Source organism: Pseudopodoces humilis, chromosome 5 (assembly GCF_049639895.1).
Source record: "Pseudopodoces humilis isolate 2021_Gansu_Grassland_sample_001 chromosome 5, ASM4963989v1, whole genome shotgun sequence".
NCBI classification, from domain to species: Eukaryota; Metazoa; Chordata; class Aves; order Passeriformes; family Paridae; genus Pseudopodoces; species Pseudopodoces humilis.
Window position 1 is genome coordinate 25,301,270 of NC_142204.1, and position 20,032 is coordinate 25,321,301.

Sequence of the window (20,032 nt, forward strand, 5' to 3'; positions counted from 1 at the left end):
TAAGGATAAGGATTTCATTGGAACTTGGGAAAGTTCAGGTTAGACCAAACATTCCCTAACAGAAAGCACTTACTACAGAAATTAGCTTAAAACAATCACCTGAGATTTTAAAAATAATTTATGTTTCTAAGATTAAAACTTTTTACCAAACTCCAAATGTCAGTCAGCACAATGATCTCAGCATTTGTAGAACACAGCTCAGCTACAAGGAAGAAGTCACATGTATTACAAGGTGCCTCAAATATCCAGCCTTTGGGGCAGCAGTAATGCCAACACAATTATGGAGTTAGTAAAAATATTTCCGAAGCAGCACAGCTGTGTGCTCCTGGCATCTCTGCCGTCAGAGATCAATAAACCTTGCCCTTAGGACAGTCAGCTCTAGATAAAAAGAAGCAGTAAAGCCATCACAGCTTGATCTGTGATCTCGGCATGATCAGAGGAAAAACTCCTAATGGAGCGGTTGCTGCAGCAGTGATGGAGGGCTCAGGCTGCAAGGCAATGCACCTGCAAATGCTGTGCAGGCAGTGCTGGTGTGCAGCCAGGGCCTCAAATGCCCTTTTCCCTGTGAGGGGAGACACCTCCATGCTCATTATCTGTGTGCTGATGTTACCTTGCTGGAGTCTCCACAGCAGGATCCTGTTTTGAAAGCATCATGACTCAGGGTTCAGGATTTGTCTCAGGTAGTTTTAAACAAATACGTAGAATGGAAAACAACTGGGGGAATTACCAGCTCCCACACAACTGCAGAACTGTGATTTCTTTTGAGTTACAAAGACGTGCTGGGGTAGTTCACGTATCTGGAGAGCTGCCACAATGGGCACAGTGTCTTCAGGAAGAACAGGCTGGAAACAGTGAGGAGTGGTTGTGTGTCATGCAGAGAAGTGCCCAGCACCTGGCCATGGGAGAGGTGATGGGCTGAGTGCCTGTGGACAAGGAGAAGGTGACAAAGTGCTATGGGCTGTGTTTTGCCAGGCACTCACAACAGACTTCTTGGGAAAGGAGAGAAAGTCAGTAGAGCCATCCCTCACAATCACAGGGCTTAGGACTAACTCACAGTGTGCTTTAATTGAAGGGCTGCATGGTCAGGCACAATCTGGATGGTTTCTCAAGCGTGCTCAAGACAGCTTCATGACGCACATGACTGATTAGACAACTGGAGGAGATGCTGTGCTGGGTTTGCTGTTCACAAAATAAGAGGAATTGGTTCAGGATATGATGGTCAAGGATGAGTTTCCCTGCAGCAACCATAAAACTGTGAAATACTAAGTCCTGCAAGAAATCAGCAAGTACAAACAGCATTACCGCCCTTAACTGCAGAAGAGCAGGTTTCATTTTATCCAGAGATCTCCTTTGCAGGATCCCAAAGGGAGCTACCCTGGAGAGTGAAGGGGCCCAGGAGAGCTGGTTGTTCCTTGAGGGCAACCTCCTCAAAGCATGAGATCAGTGTGTCTCATTTATTTCCTGGACTCTGTAAAGCCTTTAACACCATTTTCTACAGCACCCTTTTGGCTAAATCAATGACATACAGACTGGCAGGGTAGCTGATAAAGTGGGTGGGTGATTGTTCAGATTGTGGGGCTGAAAGAAGTGAGATTAGCAGCACAGAGTCCAGCTGGTGGATGATCACCAGTGACGTCCCTTAGGTGTCTATACTGGGGCTGATAAGGTTTAGGTTATTAACAGCATGGCTGATGGGACAGAGGGCACTCTTGGCAAGTCCAGCCTGGGAGAGCTACCAGACCTGAAATCTGTTTGTGGTGTAGCCTGGAAGTTTGTTGGCTTTTGAGTACCCACCACATTTCAAACAGCTCTTGTGTTGAGGTCTCAGGAGAAAGAGCTGGAACAGTTCCCTATTCAGTGGGCTGATGTTGGTTGAATGATAAAAGGTGATCAAGGGCTTCCTCCTATATTGATTTTAGTGACCCACGCACTCAGACGACAGTGGAAAGATGGGAAATGTGGTCCCAAGAATGTCAGTGGACATTTCCTCATCACCCCACCAGTAAAGGGATGCTACCTTGCCTGTTTCACTTTATTTTGAGATCGAACTTTATGAATTTCAGCTGAAAAATATCCACCTAGGTCCTTTCAGTTTTGCTTACCTTGGCTAGAGCCAAAGGCTGTTGAACTCCCACCATTCACCTGTGGGCTCTAACAAGGATAGTTGATCAGAATTCAGAGAGTGGATTTAATTTTAATGATCGTCACCTTGGAAGGCCATCAGAATAGGAACTCTCCAGCTACTCTTGCTTCCTGTGGCTCAGCCTTGACATAAAGTGACAAAGCTGCAACCTGAGAAATGCATCAGCTTAAGAAAAACAAAAATCTACTGACACTGACTTCCCAATTGACATCTTTCTAAAAGGTCACTTGGTAAATGATCCTTTCCTGCAAACTTGACAGCTCCTCCACTTTTGCCTAGTAGCATGGATGGCCAGCCCTTCATAGGAGTGGAACAAGTGCTATAGCTTCATAATTTCAAAAGAACAGTTTTCAAAGACAGCAAAGAAATAATAGACAACAAATCTCTTTCTGACAGAGAGAAAGAGAAAAGGGTAATTATTCTTCTGAAGAATGAAATATGCTTATTTGCATTTCTTTTCAATAAAGTAATATTTTGAGCAATTTTCAAGTCAAGGAAAAAACCTTCCAAATCCATACATATTAATTTTAGCTAACTGCTGCCCTGCTGCTCTGGGTGCATGTCTTTGACTGTGCACAGTCAATTTAGAGATGAGCTTAGTGGAATTACAGAAGTTACATGCAGACATCACCATTCTTTGAATGAAGACACTGAAATACAAACAGAAACATATCTTTAAGGAAAAAAAAACATATTAATATTTCAAAACAAAGCATCCAGAAGCAAGATAGGAGTTGCCTGTTTTTTTCTTTTTTTAGGCAATTTTAGTTGAGCCTTTTTGTTCATATTGTCCATAAGATCATATTTAATTATAATTACATGCTATATTTCCTTTATTCAGTGCACAGAATAGATGATGATCACTTACTAATCTGGTTTTAATTAGAGCATTTGTCTTGAAAGTCTATTTTGCCACCTACTGTTCACACCCTGCCCATAAAGGTGGTTTAGATGGGCTTTTCCACAGTGAACATCACTGAGGCTTGCATGGGTGAGGAGCAGGCAGCCATTTGTCCCCAGAGTATCCCTCTGAGATGCCACCAATGGAAGCAAATGATCTTCTAAGTGTTGGTACACGAGAGAAAAAGTCTAGAAGGTGCCACACACATCTGTCCCTGCATGACACCTGCCCAGCTCCCAGCTGAGGCTGCAAGCAGCTTCTGCAGATCTTTCTGCAGGGTCACGACTTTGGCACCCTGGACATGGAGGTCACATATTAGTGCCTGTTCATGAAAACTGATGTCTCAGTAATTACCCAGCATCACATACTCCTCTCTGCACAAAGGTGGGGTGAAACCCTTCCAATGGCCAAAGAAACACCCTTCCCTCCCTCCCTCTTTGCTTCAAGACTGGAGCCAGCCAGGAAGCACTGGTCACATAGCATGAATATTTCCCTGAGCTTTCAGAATTTTTTTCTCCAAATCCCAGCAGGTTGACTGCTTTCCCCTTAACACCTCAGATGTAGATGGACACAAACCTCAGCAATTTTTCATTCTGAAGGAACAAAGCCTCTTGGAACAACATTGGTTAGTGTGAAGCCTGCTGCTCTCATTCCCTGGCTATCCATCTCCCAGGCTACAGCAGAGCTGGGGCTGGTGCAGACCCCAGAAACCTTTCTTCTTTGATGGCCTTTTCTAAGCCCAGAAAACACGGTCTCCCACCTAGTCCCAGACTTTTTTTGGATCCTTCCTCCACCTCCTTTTTCCAGCACACAATCTCTCTTTTCCCTGTTTTGCCTTCGCTCAGATGGCTTCTTCCCCAACCATTTTGGTGCTGGAAGGGGCAAGGGGTGCATGGCAGAGACCAGCTTCACACTTGTCATTCGCCCTTAGCAGCCCCTGGCAGCCGGCAATAACCACCACCTGCTCCGCTCTGACATCTCGGGGGAATTTTAGATTAAGAACTGAGAGCTCTATCAAGTGCACGCAAACTGGGTTTTCAAGTGCTTGTAACACAGCCAAGTTTGAGCACAGTTTTAGAGAGCTGGTGCAATGTGTCTTCCTAACAGAAAGCTGCCTCCTGCCAAATTCCGCGTGCAATGCTTCAAAGCATTAAACTGAGAAAGGAAAATATCACCAGAAATTTTTCTAACGGGTTAGGAGAAGGTCAGATAAACAATGGATTTCTAAGAACAATGTTAGCCATTAGAAAAGGATGAAAAAAATTTTGGCTGAATGTTCCCAAACAAATTTAGCCTGAAGCACAACCCCAGCTCAGGAAATTTTTATCTCAGCTGGTTCATTGTGACTTTCTTGGCCTTCAGATGGGGGTTTTAAACATTGGAAGTAATTCTACAGCCTTAAGATGGACTGTGCTAACAGCTTGTTCATAATAAAGCAGTCAGCAGAACTGAAATAGCCAAGTCTTTCATAGTTACTGTTACTATGACTTACTGCCAGCCTTCCCACGTTGCAAAGAAATCTGTTCTTCAGGCTTTTCTTCCTTAAATTCCCCATGGCTTCCTATCCTTTTTCCTATATCAATCACACTAATTCACTTATCACCAAAGTGAGTTGAACTTCTTTCACCCATCCCTTCCCATGCCAGTATCCCTCATGCCATCCCATCCCCATACATGTCTCTTACACTGAAAGAGCAATGACTGTGAGCTTGGTACTAAAAGCAACACGTGTCTTGGGCCCCATCTTTCACCTCAGAGAGACAACTCTGCGCTGGTGCTGGAAGATGTCAAAGAGACATGCTACAGTGGTGCTGTGAGCAGTTTGGTAGAGTGAGCTGTGCAGTTGCTGCAAGCGTCAACATCTCGGGATGAGTAAAGCAGTCATTGAGATGAAGTCACTCCTAGGAAAGCCTTGGACAGTAAGGGCTGAAAAATCAAAATGGTAAGAGCAGAATGGCTTTATTTTTACTTGACATTTCACAGAGCTTGAGATGATCCGGGACTGAGCTCACACATACAAGTAACACTGTCCAGCAATTGTTTCATGAGTTCAGTAAGCCCAGGGTGGTTATGGGCCCTAACCACAGCAACCTCATCATGTTAACTGGGGTTAAGCAGAGATCAAGGCAAGCTGGCTTGGTTTTAATTGCCAAATTCTGGTTGTCTCACAGGCTAAAATGTTCCCTCTGTTACTTCAATCTGAGTTAGCCAAACAGCTCAGAACGTGCAATTTCTAAGCCCAGAGTGGGGAGGTAATGAATTCAAGGTGATGCTTTACACAGGTTGTGGTTCCAGCTCTGGTCCAAAATGCCTCCTGTAGATTCCATTAAACCTCTGTGATGTGTCTGAGCTCTGGGAAGATGCCTGCTCATTCGGAAAATGACTGGCAGCAGTTGCCTTGACTCACACTCTCTTGTGAAACTGTCAGGAAAATATGGCTTACGCCCCCAATACCATAGGCTGTTGATTTCTCTCAGCTGCTGCTTTTGGTTTCCTGCTTTTTAAGTTTCTCAGGAGCTGTGAATATATATTGCTTTTCTTTTCATTTTTGGTTTAATACTGATACCTTGGAGTTTTTCTTTGTTGTAATGGGAGCATCCTGGGGAATTTTGGACACAGCTGCTGGCTAAAACCCTGTTATTAATTTTTTTTTTTTCCATAAGAGATGCATTTAAAGAGATGCATTCTATCCGTGAAAACTCATGCTACTTTCCTAAAGTGTCAGATCAGTGGACACCTTTGGAAATAATGGTGTAATTAAATCCATGTTTTGGAAGCCAGACAGAAAAAAGCCATTAGTTTCTGCCATTAATTTGTGTGGTGACACTAATCAGTTAATAATAATTTAATTTGTTTATATTTTTCCTAAACTTCTTGAGTTGGAGATGCCCTGGTTGTGACTTGTGCATATTTCAATTGTGGTATTTAGCACCAGAATATGGTAAACTTGTAACAGCTTTCCTATCTACAAATTTATATATGAAGCCTACAAATTCATTTATGTAATGGAAAATGCAGACAGCAATATAAAACATGTTTTGCAAACCAGCAGATTGCTGTTGGAACACACTTTCTCTGAGACCTCGATCAATAAGGAATGCATTTTAAGATTCTAACTTTTTTCTGTGTTTTCTATGGCTTTAATTAGCCTGGCAGAAGTAATTTCCTATTCCATGAATGTGATCCTGTATGACTCTTCTACTTAAGGGTTCTGAAGTTGCCAGGAGAACAACATTGACTTGCCAGGGCACAGAGCTGGGCTTTCTCATAACTGTCTGGGATACTGAATACCTGTTTTAAATATTAGTATTTTGTAAGGAAAGAGCATGATGTATCCCAGCCCTAACTTTCCCACAGCAATGTTCATGAAGCCAACAAGCAGAAGATGGAAAAAGGCTAATATTTCTACCATATACATTTCTGGGAATATGGACAGCAGAGACTGGATGTTCTGTCTGATAATTTTCCCGGCTTTATGATTTTCTTTGCACTCAGATACCATAATAATAAATGTAAATTTCTCCAAACAGTAGATATGTAGATTATATAGGTGACTTATATGTCCATCCTCGAATGGAAGGTATCATAACTTTGCAATGCTGAAAATTTGTTTCCAATAAAGCTTTATTTAATAAACAGTTTTTCAGTTTAAACTTTTCAAGCAAATAATTAGACTAGCTTCCAGTTAAATTCTTCTAGTTTTTCTGTTTACTTGTGCTTTATATATAAGAAGTAATGACACTGTGCTTTTAGGATAATTTTTTCCAAGTATAATCTAAAGTGTAATATAAGTATAAGAAGTCTGACTTGCCTCAAAGTGGCTTAATACACTTATATAATTTTAGAAAACATTTTAGTTTGAGTATGGATTTACATTTGATTTTCTGTATCCATGTGGATAAACAAAGGAATGTTACCTGAAACGTTTTGTGGTAGGTCCAATAAAAACCCTGAATGGAATTTGGGTGCAGAAATCAAAAATTCTAAGTCTGGAGGCATTACTGGTTATCTGCCTACCAGGTAAGCACATACTTAATTCTCCAGTGTACCGTAATTCTTTTGCTTTTTACTGTCTCAGGTTTCAGATACTGTGAATGTTAATATTGACACAGTAATTTTTGACAAGTATTTCATGCTTGGTCTGTCCAATACCTAGAGAATAGACTTCGCTGTATTTCACTCTTCAGAGAGGCTTATTATTACTATTATTGTGTTAGGAAGTTTCAGACCATGTGTAAAATGGAGGCTGATTTAAGAACCTTGTAAAGCTTGGTAACAGCTATTGCTTTTTCAAAAGAATATAGAAAGAAGAGGCTCTTCCCCACTTTTTCTATAAAGCCTGAGTAGACAGTGAACCTCCCCCCAAGTCAGAATACAAAATTGTAATAATTCCTCAGCATGATGGGGAATAAAACTAGAGCTTCCATCTATTAGGACTGTGGCCTAGCTACCAGAGTTTTGCTGCATAGTTAAACAAGATGTATTAACTATGCTTTTGAAATAGTACCACCATACAGAAAAGAAGTGCTCCACTGAAACAGTGACAGACCTGTCTGTGTCTTGGGACCTGCAGTCCCAAGGCCTACCTTGGCCAGATATTGGGTAAATTTAGTTTTACAAATGAGAGCTTGTTATCTAAAGAACCCTTAACACAGGCTACAGAGATGTTCTGTGTTGTTTTTCCTGACTGTCCCTGTGACTTTTCAGTTCTTGAAAGAGTGGCAAAGCAAAATGGTAGAAAAATGTGCTATACCTTCATGATTATGGCACTTTCTGGGAAAATCAAAGCTTCCTTTAATCAGGAGAGGAACTTGACCTGAACGTGTACATTCCACTTTGTTTGACAGTTTTAGGGGCACAAAGAGAAGGGGAGAAGACAATAAAAGAAAAACCTCTTCTAAAAGGAAAGAATAAGCTGTGCTCTATTCTTTAAAAGAACTGGGATAGAAGGAGCCTCTGTTTCCCAATAGGCAGAGGTATTTTCTATCATGTATGAGGGATTCAGCTAAGCTGGGAAACAGCTGTTGGCTGACTATCATTTCTTTTTTGCTCAGTATGCTTCATGGCTTGGAGTCTGTTCTAAATAATGGGACTGCTCCATGAACTCTTTGTGCCTTAAGTCCCCTAGCATAGAAAGTAAATGTGTAACTTTTAGGTTTCTAAGTCAATTATTTGATATAATTCAGAAATTATGTACTTAAAAAGGAAACTAATTCTTTATTTCATCTCTGGTTTTCTGTCCCAGTCACAACATCGATAGTTAAAACCTGAAGAAAGTTCCTTCATCATTAAATCTCTAATATAGGTAAATTTACTCAGGCAAAAACCCTACTCAACACCTTCTCAAACACCTACTCAAAATGTATTATAAATTATAAGAAATTAAATGTATGGTATCAGAAAAACACTAAGTAAAACCACAGATGCACTTCTTGTTCTTTGTAAAGTTTATTGTACAGTAAGTTTCCATAAATGTTTCATTCATTGATGAACAAGGAGCTTCTGGCAAAATTCAAACATGAAAAGGGAGTTTATACAAGGTGGAAGCAGGGATGGTAACCTGAGGAATACTGAGCCATTTCTTGGCATGCAAAGATATGTCTGTGAAAGCCAAAGTCCACTTGTAATTGTGATGCCTTAAGTTTTAGCTTTCATATTTTTCAGATTCTGTTCTGCATTGGTATATAACTCTGAACTCCATATAAAGTGTTAGCAAGTTCTCTTCACAGGGGAGTTAGACAAAACAATCCTTTTCCAGCCTGAGAACCAAGGACACTGTTACAGCTTCAGGCCCAGTAAGTACAAACTACAGGGAATTGAGGAGAGCAGTCTGGGGGGATGGGATTTCATAACCTGAAGCTGTAATTGGACAATTAATCCTAATATGTAAATGGAACAAAACTTATAGAAGTGTGACAACTTGTGACTCGGGGTCCATCTTGGGTCCATCTTGGGTGGAGCCCCAGCCAGGCTCTTGTACTGCTCAAGGTGTATCCTTTGAAGGCCTTTTAATAAATACCTCCTTTATTCCTTTAACACTGTCTAGCCTCTGTTCCAGATCGCCTCTTAGGCATTGATTGAACCTGAGAAATTATGTCAAAAGCAGCAAGATAAAGTTCTTATGTACAAAAATAGCAAAAGCGAGAGTAGGAGAAACATGAACCTGCTGCTGAATGGACAAGTCATCCACTTGTTTTGGATGTTTTCCATCCAAAACACTTTTGTTTTTTTCACTTTTGTTGTTTTCACTTTATTTGAGAATTTTCTCTTTTATTTTTTAGCATTTAATTTCTTCTACTTCCTCTCCTGTCTCTTTGTTTCCCTTTCTTCCCTGATTTTGGGAAATGAGGTGCACCAAAATTATACTCATTGAAAAATATACTCATTGAAATCCTGAAATCAGGGAATGACATAAATGGACAAGAGAAGAAAGGGATTAAATGAAATAAAAGAAAAAAATAAAAGAAAAAATTCTGAAACAAAGTAAATATAATGAAATGGACTAGGATGGTATGAAGTGCAGGAAAATGGACCAAACCTTGCTGAACTGCTACTCATTGAAATCACAAGGTTTCAATGAAATCTTGAAATCAGAGAAGAAAGTGAAATAAATTTGCTATGGTAGACTTATAATGAAATTCAATTCAATTTAAAGAAATAAAATTCAGAAATGAAGTGATGGTAATCAGAGGTAATGAGATGATATGAAGTGCTCCCCTTTGCATGCCTTTTGGAGTTGCAACTTCCTTGGAGGTCTTGGCTTTATGGTTTTCAAGACCCTAACCTCAAGCACAAGTCTAAACATAAGCAGAGCAGTAAAAGCAAACTTTTGCCAAGGTGCCAAGCACATGGGTGGTGCCAAGCAGAAGGCTGTGGAAGGAGCAGTTTGGTCAGTACTGTGCTCTCCTTGGCCTTTTGTAGATGCAGTGTCCTTGGAGCTCTGGGCTTTGTGGTTTTCCCAACCAAAAACTACAACATATGCTTAATATATTCTTATACCCTAAGAAAAGCAGTAAAAGCAGCACTTTGTCTAGGTGTCCAGAACGTGAATTGTGCCAAGAAGAAAGGTATGGAGGGAGAAATATTTGGGTTGAGGGGTGTTATTTTTTCTGAATGAAATTAACTGAAACCAACCCAAATGATACTCACTGGAATCTTTTGCCCAAATGAATCTCACTGGAAGAATTTTCTTTCAGGAAAGGGAATGAAATCTTGAAATCAGAGAACAAAGTCTAACAAATGCTCTGGAAAGGACATATGATTAAAAAAAATGCAATTGAAAAAACCCAGAAATTTGGAAATGGAGTGACTACAACCAAATGGACTGAGATTAAATGAGGTGCAGTGAAAAATGAAATTTTTGTCACCAAAATGTGACAAAATGATTCCCACTGAAGTCCTGAAATCAGGGAAGAAAGGTAAAGAAGGAGACAGGGGATGCAATGGAGTGATACAACCAAATGTAGTTTAAAGGCCTGAAACTTGCCAATCCTACACTCAATGAAATCTCTAAATCAGGGAATGAAGTGAAACAAATGGGTAGGAGAAGAATGGGACAAAATGAAAAGCTAAAATTGAAAGAGAGAATTCTGAAAAATTAAAATAATTAAATTGTCTGTGGTGACACAAAATGCATGGAAATGGACCAAACCTTGCTAAATTGCTACTCATTGAAATCTTGAAATCAGAGAACAAAGTGGAACAATCTGTGTATGGTAGACCGACAATGAAATGAAATTTAGTTTAAATAAATAAAATTTTGAAATGAAATTATTGTAATCAAATGTAATCAGATGACAGGAAATACTCCACTTTGCATGCATTTTGGAGTTGCAACATCCCTGGAGATCTAGGCTTTGTGGTTTTCATAAACCTAACCTGAACATAAGCCTAAACCTAAACCCTGAGAGGGCAGTACCCAGCTGGCTGCTAGCTCCATTTCCTTGCTTATATAATGTGTTTAATGGAGCTATTTACTCAGTTGTGATAAAGGATCTACAAATCTTGGTGCAAAGGGCATTAATGAGCACTGATACCATAGTTATTACAAGGCAAAGATATATGTTGCCAACAAACTCAGCTAGAGATTAAAAGAGATAAAGAGCTAATCTGAAGACTCTTTTGTGCCAGGAAGTGTCTAGCTATGATCTTTTCCTTCTGGCAGAGGGAGTTTTTCACAGGAAACATTTTGCTGCTGTTTCCATGCCTTGGAAGGATAGTCAGGGGTGCTGCTTTTTCATAGTTAGGTTCTCAATTCAATTATTTATGAATAAAAAAAACCAAAGTAAGATAATCTGGCTAAAAACAAAACTACAATTTTCTCCTGTGCTTATGGCTCTCAGGAGCAGGTGAAAATAACCTTGGGTGATTCTGTCTCCTCATAGGAAAGTCAGATTTCAGGTTTCAGCAATAATTCTCTATCTTTTCACTCCAAGCTCATTAGCCTGTTTCTGATGGCTGCTGAACATTCCTGGCTTCCCAGGAAAGAATTCAGAGCAGCATGTGCTCAGCATATCTCAGAAAGGAGGAGATGAAGAGAGGCATTACTTCTGAAGTACACTTGCTGTTACCATTTCCTTACAGTCAATAATGTAAAAGTGACTATCTCTGTTTGCATCACCTTCCTGCTGGCTTGGTGGCTGTGATTGCTCCAATGGCAAGAGTGAAAATATTCGTGTTTTGGGAAAGTGACACATTATCTGCTTCGTTGTTTAAGCATGTGCTCGGTGGTGTCGCAGCGGTTCTTTCGGTGCACGCTGTTAGCTCCTGCCTCATTCAAGTTACACACATGTTCTCAGCACTGTGAGCAGGTGCTGTCACTCAGCTCAGGAGCCCTTTTCTCCCCTCATGCTGCCACATTTGCATGGCTGGTTTGCGTAGGATAACTCGTGTTAGGCGGCCTGTCCCTGCGTGACACCGTGTGACAAGGTGTGCAGACAAGTTCCTCCCAAACACCATCTTTATGTGTTTGCCTTAGGCCAGGGCTGGCAGGTGCAGCAGATCCTACAGAAACAGCAGAGCTGTTTCTGTGCCAGTCTCTCCAGAGGGAGGGTAGCAGGTATCTGCTCCCCATACGTTTGAGACCGAACTGTAGAGGAACTAAAGCACAGGACATCAAACACAAGTAACCACCCAAGCAAACCGAGACCTCACTTTTGCCCACCTTGGCTCAGACTGACAATGTGAGAGGAGCAACCCACCTTTTGTGGCAAAGGGTAGCAAAAACCTTGCAGGCAGAAGTGACAGTGCAATTTTTCCTTAGTTTATAAAGACAATGAACACAGGTTCAGTGCACTTGCATGAGCTTGGATGTTTGCTGTAGCTAATTAGTAACCTTGCATAGCCCCACGGTCAGGCATTCGATGCCGCGTGGCCGAGCACATGCCTCGCCGGACGTGCCAGCAGACGCTTCTCCAACCACTACTGACCATTGCCAGATTCTCCTGGCAATCTCTGGAAAACAAAAGACACCCCTGGCTTTGTTCACTAAAAAATCAGCACAAATCCCAGTAATATCAATGCTCCTGTCTTTCTCACAGGCACCCGGAGGTGCTTTTAGGGGTAGAAATTAATAAGACAAAGTACTGGTAGAGAAATGCAAGGGGAGAGGAAAGCAGTGGGGAAGACAACATGGTTTGGACAGCAGACTGTCACTGGCAAAGGCACGTGTGGTGACAGGCCAGCCTTAACTGCACAAGAGGAAGGGGCTGCTGCTCACAGGGCACAAATTCACAATTGTTTTGTCAAGCGAGTCATGATCTCCTGAATTCTGCCCTTTGCTCTGCAGTCCATGAAGGCAGAAGATGATGAGCTTCATCTTCCATGAGAAGATGAAGTTAAAGTGATTCTATTAAGACTTTATTACCAAAAAATAAAGTAAAACTGTAACATCAAAAATAAAATGTGCTTATGTCCCAGCTCTTTTTACGCAAATTATATTAATGCACTAAACGGAAAATACTCAAACATACAATTTTGATAATCTAAACCCTCTGTTAATAATTTCTGAGAGAATAGTATGCTTGCTAGAGTACAGAGTTTATTATTTTCCTATTTTCATAAATAATGCAGCGTCAAGTTCTCATTAACAATTTTTCATGGTTTTATCTGCACTTTTTCTGTCAGGATAAACAATGACTTGAATACAAGTCAGCATTTAGAAGTTTTTCTCAGTGTGCTAGAAATAGAAGATTGCTGTGTTATTATGACAGTGAAATGGGGGTTGTTTATATTTGATTTTTGTGTGATGCTCCCAATGATAGTTTATGCTTCACAAATCCGAATGTGCATTGGAACTCAGAATGTGTATTTCATATTTTTGTAGGAATAGAAAACCCTCAAATAACTTTTGATTTGAAATATTGGCACAGTTGTGCTCACAGATGAATTAATAACAGTGGGACATATGGAGTGAAATAGAAATTAGAAATTATGGAAGTGCATGCAAGACCTTACTACTGGGCTTTCAGTTTCTCAGTTACCTTTGGAGCTCCATACCAAATGATCTGCAGGTTACTTTTGCCAATAGTACCTGCTACACTCTCATAGCAACCATAAGTAACAAGCTTATTTTTCTGTGCTCATTTGTAATTGTGTTTTTGTGTCAACAAAAATACACTCTTTTACTCAGGAGGCATCCATAGAGGAGATATCCACGGCAAGGAGGAAGGCTCAAAGGTGGTGGCTGCAAGGGAAACTGAAAAGGAAAGGATTTTTGTGATTTTTAGGCTGACCAAAAGACAGGATGGATGCTGAAAGACATCACAATGCCATGCAGCTGGTGAGTGGTAGCGAAGTGCCCTGGGAGGTGTTGGGGCCTGCTCCTTTCCTTCTGAAGGAAAACAGCAAGCTCCTTGACACAACCAGCTTCCCCACCTGTACAGAAGCAGCAGCTTCCTAAACCTGCTGAATCCCAGTTTCCCTGGGAATGGCTGTGTGGCTCCGCACCTGCAGCTCAGAATGAGGTGTCCCTGAGCACCAGCAACATGCAGGGCTGAGCTAGCCATGAAAAACGAATGCTTTTGAGGTAGTAATACTTTAAAACTTTATGTTGGGTTGCTTAAAAAACCCACAAAAACCTGAAAATTTTCAAAGCCATGCCACAGGTGGAGATGACAAACCCTAGTTCTCCTGAATGCAGGCACTTAAGTGAGTTAAAGCCTTTCTGCAGCTCCTTTCTCATTTGTGTTACTCAGCATAAAACATATTGGCTCATATCCAGAAAGAGGGAAAGGTCTAATAAAAGTCCTCAATTACTTTATTTACCTTATTATGCTTTATTGCCTGTTTCAAAATCAAAACCTTTTTGATTTGTGTTCACTTTGTTTTGACCTAAGGCCTAATACTTGGGATAACCTTTGCACTCAGAATTAAAAATCAGCAACTATTTCTACTGCTATCTGTTTTCCTGTGCAAGTCTTTTGATAGTGAAGGGCACCTCCTGTGCTGACAGCTTTGTGGCAGATGGATCTCACCACCTGCATGCACCTGTGGAAACAGAATCCACAATGGTTCCTACAAGCACACCTTGCTGCTTGTGCTGCTGGAGGGAACAGCAGTACAAGGAAAAGCTGCCAATCCCAGCCAAGCTGACTTCCATGGTCTCTGCTGTGAGAGCTGACACTGATCTCACTGTCTCCTCCTGGCTGGTTGCTCTGGGAAAGCGGCTTCAGACAGACCCTCAGGTCAGAGGTGCCCCCTTTCAGTGTCACACAGAACAGGAATTTTCAGCCAGAGGTACAATGGGAATGGAAAGGCTTCACATCACCAAAGACTGCAGAATAAGCCAAATAACAACAAAATTTACCACCAAAAAGCATTCAGAGTGCAAATGCATCCACACCTCTCATTTGTTGCTGAGAGCTGATGAAAACAAGCCCTTTCTCTCCTCAGGGGCAGCAGGCAGGCAGCAGCACCCAGAAAGGTGGACTGTAAAAACCTCCTCTGAGAGAGAAACTTTCATCTCCTGCCTCATCTCCTCTGACTCTGCCCGACACGTTCCAAAGGATGGTTTCTCATAAACCACAAAATCAGGAGGTGCACGCAAAAACTTTCGTGAAACCCCGCTGTACTTTCCCATGAGAGCTGATGGAGGAGGCAGCGGGCTCAGCGAGAGCAGGGTAAGGGCTTGGTGCCATCCTCCAGCTGCTGCAGACGGCTTCTGGCCAGTCCCCAGCTCCCCACCCTCTGTCCCCAGGGAAGGAGTGCTTGGGTTTTGCTGGAGTACGAATTTAGAGCCTTAAGGTGGCAGCACCAGCCAGCCCTCAAGGCCGCGTCCGCAGCTCTGCAGCGGCCAGGAGGTGGGCAAGGACAGAAACACCGAGGCGACAGCGATTGAGGAGCGGGCAGGTGAGCAGGGAGGCAGAGGAGGGTGCGAAAAGCTCGGGGCTGTAAGAAGGAAAGGGGTTTCGGTCCTGCTTCCCTCAAGCAGGCTAGGCCTGGCTGGAGTCAAGATGTACACCTCTGATCTTCACCTGAACATCAGGTTTGCAGGAAAGTAGGAAAAAGCAAGCAGGGAACTAGCAGGGAATTCCACTTAGAAGAAGTAAAGCTTTGAACACTCTAGTCTTTGAGGCTCTGGTAGCTCTTTCCAAAGGCTTCAGAATGCAGGCAGTGATCTACACTCCCCTGTCCTCCTGGCTGTGGAGTGAGGATTGAGGCACAGCTCCCTGCAGGAACCGGATCCAGAGTAAACACACGCTGCTGCCCCAATTCCCCAAGCTGCTCTGGACGGTTCCACCAAAGCCCTGCAGGTGTGCTGGATTTGGGGATTAAAACCACTGCTAAATATTTTCAGCGATTCATGCGGCCTGACTATCCGAACCTGTCATACCACCACGAACCGCTGATTTTATATGGCAGGGTGGAGTCAGATTCTTCTTCAAATGGCACAGCGACATGGCAAGAGGCAAGTCACAAGCTGCAACAATCAGAACTGTGACTAGATACAAAGAATTGCTCCTCCAAGAGGACAGCTCAGCACAGGAACAGGGGCCCAGAGATGGTGTGCAGTCTCTACCCTGAAGGTTTTCAAAACTTGACTATCCAAAGCCTTGAACAGCCTGGTGTAATTCTGAGGCTGACCTTCACAAAGCCATCAGGTTGGACCAGAGACCTTGAGAAGTGCCTTCCAGCCTGCTCTGTAACAAGATTTCTAGAGAGCTTTAAAACATGAATGTGGATGACAAGTAAAAATTTCATGTGTGTCCTGTTTGTAATAGTCATAGCTGCTGGATGGGATTCCTGATCACAGACACTGTTTGAATATTAATTTTTTGGATCTAGAGCAGGTATACCTTTGCAAACACTGCAGATAATTTCTTCAGTTTTGGAAGAGAAAAAGCCAAAGTTTTAAGAGTCTGAGATAAATGTTCTGATTCTATAAAGGAACAGGAAAGAAGAGAGAAAGAGAGAGAGAGAGGCAGAATTCCAGGACTTCAGACCTGCCTGATGATGAAGACATGTGATAGGCCAAATATCCAACTGGAGAAGCTGGTGAAGTGTAACAGCACTGCAGTGGACACCTGATAACAAGGCAGTAACCTCTGCATGAGTCTGGGGGTGCTTGGGCATTCTGTGCTGCCTGAAGGACAGAGACCAGCTACAGACACCGTTGATCCCATGCCAGGGTGAGAGGGAGGACTCCTGCTTGGGCTACAACGCCAAAACAGAACCCTTGACATGACATATAGAACCCAACCATGACAACTGATGACAAACAGGTTGAGTTACTTGTGAGCAACACAGACATGCAACACACAGATTTCCTGTAAGCAATGTGAAAGATGGATAAATTCAATGACAGTCTGAGAGATACCCACAATCAGCGGAAACGAGAATGGAAGTGTCTCCACCGGTTCATGCCTGTTATGAACCCTCATGGGCTCTTTGATCAGAGTGCCACACGGCTTTTCAGAGTGACTGGAGACAGTTGTCTGCTCTGGCAATTTTAACAGGCTGCAGTAGAAATCAAGCTCAAATACTTGCTGTCAGTTGAGGGAGAAGTGAAAACAAAGTGGAAATACGGAAGTTGCTGTGTTGTGTGGCTGTGAGAAGCTCATCTCAAGGATGAGCACTTTGGAAGCTGTGGCCTGAAGGTACAAAGCCTGCTTACTCCATGGAAAGGGTTTTTTTGTTTCATGTATGCAGTTTGCCAGACAGAGGCAAAGTGCCCTGTGGGAGGGACACTGAATTGTGACATTGTAGCTGCTAAAGTGCCCCCTGAACTCGTGACAGACCTTAGCTGCGGTTTTTACCACTCCCACCCAAGGTCATACAAGCCGGTCAATGAATGTACTTTCTCCACTATTGAACCCTTATGTATTTCCAGACTTATGGACAAGCTTACAAATAAAAAAGGTCAGACGTACATTCTTAAAAACTACAAATTGGAATATCCTTAATGGACCTAGTGAAAAGGGTAGGCAAAAAAAAAAAAAAAAAAGCTGTGGCTTTTTTGTAGAGTTGTGGCTAACAGTCATGAAAAGGCTGCTCAGGCAAGCCCCTGACTTGTTCTTCTTCTTGGATTATAAGGAACAAGAAGTCCACCAGGCCCTACATTGCACACTTAGGTGCAGACTGGGAAAGGTTAAATTTTTGATCAGCTTCTCCTAAAGTCCAAGTAACTCCAATAAATACTAAAACAAGGGGAAAATCTCATTCTCCTCTTCCAGCAAAATCGGTAAATACAGATTGCACAGGCTTCTGGTGTCTGTCTCAAGCAGCTCTTTCAAAGAGGTCAAATGAAACCCTAGAAAATGAACATCAGCTTTGTTCCAGTTTTGTTGTGTTCCAGTTTCTGTGGCATGCCACTGACTGGAGGTAGAAAACCAAGATGAGGCATTTATGAAGAGGGACCAACCAGCCCTGGTGAGCTGGCCAACGTTCCTCGAAGCACAACAAAGACTATCCCCTATTTGGAATGACCATTTGGATGCAAAAAGGGTTTTCTACATTAAAGAGTGGATTTCAGGGCCTGTTGCTGTGTAGTCTAATAAAAGTTACAGAATGGATTTGGTATGGTACCTACCTGGACTGTTCTTCCAAAACACACATACACACACAGAGCTTCCCAGAGAAAATGTTATCAGCAATAGCCACATCCACCAGTGAGGCCCTCAAGTGCCTTTCCACTGGTCTCAGGACTCCTCTCAAGGCATAGCATTCCCTAGAAAAAACCTCAGGAAAAAATCTTCCCGACTTCTACTGACAGGTTATTTCTCCATGACTCTTTCACATGACTGGGCCACTTGTAAAAGGTTTTCTCACCTCTCCTTATTTTTAAGAGGAACTTTGGATCATAAAACTTCCATGCTCAGCTCAGGGGTGAATCCATCCAACATGGGTGGTGGGCAGTGGTTGAGGCTAATGGGCCATGCTCCAAAGCAGGATTTTTCCCAGTTACTGGCAATCTTACAGCTGCTGTTGCTGTTTAGTAGTGTTCCTAATGATAATTTGTACATCTTCTGATCCATTAATCTTCTAGACAGCAACAACTCTGCACAGTTAAAAAGATGCACCTTCTTTCCCTCTTCTGAAGCAGCAGAACCACAAACTTGATGTTTGCTAAGTCTATCTTTCACATTTGTCATAAGGGACGTTTGTACTTTTGCTGTAACAAGCATCTTTTCCAAGTCTTTTGTGTTCCTGTGGCAACAAGACGCTGCTGGTTTTAGCAAAAATAAGTGGTACAGCTGGAGTCAGCCATGAGGACTGCAACCCTTGATGTCCTCTTTAAGACTGCAAATGCCCACTTCCATCTCACAGCTCTGGAAACTGTTTCTTCTCCTGGCACATTTTCCTGTCATGTAAAGCCAAGAATGATTCCCACTTGGAGCAGAATCAAACACAAGCCTGGAAATCTGCTCAGACGCTACAAAACCAGGCCATTCTGTATGGCCCCTGCTTTGGCTCCTGGAAAAGTCTCCATCAGCAGTATTACAGAAGCTTGGCTTGTTTTCTTGCAGAGTGCAACTCTTTGGCTGCATTCCCAAATGGGCACTTGTATTTTTGCCATCTATCACCTGTAGTGGTAGTTAGTGATTCCTCCTCAGAAGTTTCAGCTACAGCAGGACACCAGGTGAACAGAAAGTGCAACATCCACTTTATACAGTGACTTTCTCACATTGGTTTCCAAAGCAGCAAAATATTACAAAACCCAGGAGTGTGACATTAAATTGGCCCTTGTTCTGTTTGTAACACGGTGCTTTCTTGCCTCTTTGAAATCCATTGCCACCTGCCAATTCTGAATTTCACACTGGAACACTAAAGAGTAATTTGTCCACTTTTCTGTATTTCTTCTGACTACAAATGTGAACCGTGAGATCTGTCTTACATGCAAGTTACTTCAACTCCAAGGTGATGAAAAAGTGCACAAGAAGAAGTAGATATTGTTACATCCCATAATCCAGATTATTGTAATTCCAACAGCCTTCAGAGCAAGGTCCTCAAAATAATCTACAATTTGTAAGAATCTAATAATTCCATTTCTCTTCTGAGAGGGAACCCAGTTCAGGTGGGCAAGAACTTGGGTGAAAGTCCAACTAAGTTTTTGTCATGCAAATGCTGTGAAGTGTACAGACTTTAATTTTTTAATAAAACCATGAGAAGGGGTGACATTTCTCTGATGAACTGGCTTCAGCTCAGAGGACTCTGGCTATATAATGCAAATTTATCCTTTCACCACCATTTTTATATTTAGTGTAAACACCTCCCAGCTCTTTCCCCAACAATTTCTCTGCCATTCTTTGCTGCTCCCCTCTGGAAGATGCAGCACTGAAAAACGAGCAATTTCAATAAAACTCAGAAAAGCATTGCCATGCTGTGTCTCAAAGCCAGGGAGCACCAATCTCCAAATCTACTGTGCACTCCAAATTTGGCTGTCAGCAGGGGTGGCTACGACCCAAAAGCCCCTAATGCAATACAGGTGGTATTTGCAGTTAACCTGGCCATGCTTATGTTCAGTAGCACATGCAAGCAGGTTTTATCAC